Below are 2,490 nucleotides of genomic sequence, written 5' to 3'. Positions count from 1 at the left end.
TTTTAGTAGTTCTCCATAATGATTTGTCAGTGGTATTTAAGTTTTCTGTTAAGTTTTGGAAATGTTGTATTCTGTGTTTTCTAATTTCTGCTTTTAGTCTGTTAGTCAATTTATTGTAATGAGTTTTGTCCGAGGGATATCTTTCTAAAGCTAAAATTGAGGTTTTTATACCCGGGTATAGGCATTGTCATTTAAATAGTAACCATGTTCAACGACCTTAGTCGTCTGGACCGGCCTGGCAAAACCTTCAGAGCTTTTGTACTATAGAGGGAAGGATGGTGCTCTTCCAGAAAATTAAAAAAAATAACATGCCTAAAATGCCTAGATAAAGGCAAGAGCTTTATCAAATATTAATATTTTCTGTAATTTACGTAATCTACTATAGGTTTCTTTTTATTATATCTAACCTTAAACATGCCAGAAATATAGTAATAAATTGCAAGTGATTTATTGGTTGATAATTGGAGTGAGAATTTTATTTTGTGCTCAAGGTAACGGAAAAGCGATTTTTTGTTTTAAAGATACTAATAGTAACCAGGAGACTTGTTTTTGTGCATACATCTAATGCCAAAACTTATACAATTTAATAATTCATATCTCCGAAAGAACTGAAGTTCATTAAAACAAAGCATTTATAATATTCAATTTTAAACACAAAATTATACCCAACAGCTGAAATAAAACCATTCAAAAAAACTTTCAATCGCTAATTGAATAGTATACTGTATAAAGCATTGGTGGTCTATTGCCACTGGAAGTAAGTGCAGTTGTTCTTTGTTAAAAGCCCAGAAGGTGAGACCTATGTCAAGTTGAGTGAGATTACCATTTTATAAAAAATTAAATTAAGTTACTATGTTTTCTGCAAATTAAATATGAACTAAATTATTAAAAACAATATGGTGATGACCAGGATTGAGAAAAACAGTAATCAGTTCAATGAAATGAAATAGATCTCTGGTTAAAGTGAAATGTGAAAGAAGCAAATCAAGGAAGGAAGTATTGAAATAGCTTTAAATTAAAAACTGTAATGTAATATGAGCACAAAAGAATTGCACTTTTTTTGTTTGTAATATGCAATTAAATTTAAGCTATTTCTTTTAACTTGAGTTATTTTTTGTTACAAGGGAAAATAATATATTCATCTTTCTTTTTTATTTTAAAAACTCCTAAAATCTGAATATATACATCGGCTTAGGATTTAATACTCCAAAGTCAAACAAATAGATCTAATAGATAGTAAATAGATACAAAATTAGTTGAAAACAAAATATAACCAAATACATTAGCAAGCAAAAGACAGACAAGTTAAGAAGTTCATGTCTATAATTCTTCAAATAGGAGACTGATCAAATCCTCGAGTGGCATATTCATTGGGGCTTCGTTCAGGACAATTAGGAAACTCAGGATCTCCTGGGTAGATTGCACGACGACTGGCTACAGCACGCCACCCACCTTTTCTGGTCCAGTTATTAGCATTGTACTTGAAGTAATATGTTCCTCCATATACTAAAAACAGGCCCATCAGAAGTTTGCCAGTCAAGACTCTTGTCCATAAAGCAGCATTTGCTCCTATTGCTGGCTTTAAAATTTTATAAACTAAGTTTAAAGGTGCCTTATAAATTCTCTTAATAGGATTTGTCAGTTCCCTTTGTAATTGAGGAACTTCTACTGGTTCATGATGTGATAAAACTTGATCTTTGACCCACTTGGCCCTCCAACTACGCTCCTCATCAGTCATACCCCGTAACCTTTCCCTTTCTCGACATAACTCAGATTCAATTGAAAATGGTTTCACTCCTCCTGTAGGTGATGCCATGTACTCTTTCTTGTTTGTGACCATCTTGTTTTAGATTTATCTTCTATTGAAGGCTGCAAAAAATGTGAAAATTGAGCATAAAAATAAAAAATCAATCAAAATATTGTTTTCTAGATTAAATTATAGATAAATATTCCTTTAAAAATTGACCACCTGGGGAAAGTGTTACTACTTATGTCAATATCCAGATGTGAATTCCTATAGCAATAACTTTTTCATTATTCGCAATTTAATGATCATTAATAAACCATTACAGAATAAAAACTATTAACTGTAAAATCTTTTACTGAGCAAAACATTATTTTTTTTTTAATGAATAAAAAAAATAATAAAGAAATGAAAAATGGTATTTTTGCAATTACAGTAATTGCACAAATTACAGTAATTGTAATTGTCATTCCCTAGAAGCTAAAAGCTAGAATAATCTAATAGTAATCTGGTATACTTCTTAGATTTGCCAACAACCTTTCGCTTGCTTTTGGAGCAATCTGTGTTGATGAAAAGAACAGCGAGGGTTTTAATGTAAAACAAAACCTGTATCCAAGTATAATTCTTGCTTATATAAACAGAATTCCAAAGTAACGTACCAAAATACTTCAACAATTCTTTGATGGGTCAAAAATTCAATAAGCTATATCTTTGCTAATGATTTTATCTATTTTTAGTATATATAT

At 30.5% G+C, this 2,490-nt stretch overlaps 1 long non-coding RNA gene across 3 annotated transcripts in view; it reads right to left on the bottom strand.

Moving 5' to 3' along the window:
* Positions 1-1,305: 1,305 nt before the first annotated feature.
* The window catches only part of LOC106687160 (uncharacterized), a 4,772-nt gene continuing 3,587 nt past the window's right edge, over positions 1,306-2,490 (bottom strand). For all 3 annotated transcript variants that reach the window (XR_010844558.1, XR_010844557.1, XR_010844559.1), the window contains one exon: positions 1,306-1,869. This is a non-coding gene — a long non-coding RNA (uncharacterized lncRNA). The remainder of the gene's footprint in view (positions 1,870-2,490) is intronic.

This window comes from Halyomorpha halys, unplaced genomic scaffold (assembly GCF_000696795.3).
Source record: "Halyomorpha halys isolate HHAL.00 unplaced genomic scaffold, Hhal_1.1 Scaffold920.1, whole genome shotgun sequence".
Classification (NCBI taxonomy): Eukaryota; Metazoa; Arthropoda; class Insecta; order Hemiptera; family Pentatomidae; genus Halyomorpha; species Halyomorpha halys.
The sequence above is the reverse complement of the archived record's forward strand: the minus strand, read 5'-3'. Positions and strand labels throughout refer to the sequence as shown.